General features: G+C 59.4%; 1 protein-coding gene across 6 annotated transcripts in view; it reads left to right on the top strand.

The window, feature by feature from the left end:
- Positions 1-68: 68 nt before the first annotated feature.
- PHF21A (PHD finger protein 21A) overlaps positions 69-384 on the top strand; it is a 162,699-nt gene continuing 162,383 nt past the window's right edge. Inside the window, exon 1 of one of the 6 annotated variants that reach the window (XM_014543341.1) lies at positions 69-316. The gene's annotated coding sequence lies outside the window, so the exon portion shown is untranslated. The remainder of the gene's footprint in view (positions 317-384) is intronic. The other 5 variants (XM_014543330.1, XM_014543329.1, XM_014543325.1 and 2 more) reach the window with 5 other exon arrangements.

Here is a 384-nt window from a genome sequence, read left to right as displayed (position 1 = left end):
CCCCCTTTGCCTGGGGAAGAGGAGGAAAGAAACAGCCCAGAGAGAGAGAGAGTGAGTGAGTGAGTGAGAGAGGGAGCGGAGAGGAGAGGCGAGGAGGAGGAGGAGGGAGCAGGGAGCAGGGAACAACCTACCATTTTAACACACTAAGATCTAAAAAGTGCGAGAGGCCCAGAGCAGCAGCAGCAGCAGCAGCCCCGGCTCCTTCCCTCCCTCCCTCCCCATGAAGAAGAGTTCCCTCCTCCTCCTCCTCCCGCTTCTCCTGCTCAGAGTTCCTGCCTCCAGCTGCCAGGGGGGACAGCCAGCCAGCAGCAGGAGGGTGCAGTATCCCAGCTTTTCCATTCTCTCTTCTCACTCTGCTCTCTCTCCCTTTCTGGAGGAGCACGC

The sequence above is a fragment of the Myotis brandtii genome, unplaced genomic scaffold (assembly GCF_000412655.1).
Source record: "Myotis brandtii unplaced genomic scaffold, ASM41265v1 scaffold324, whole genome shotgun sequence".
In the NCBI taxonomy this organism is placed as follows: domain Eukaryota; kingdom Metazoa; phylum Chordata; class Mammalia; order Chiroptera; family Vespertilionidae; genus Myotis; species Myotis brandtii.
This window is presented reverse-complemented; position numbering and strand designations above follow the sequence as displayed.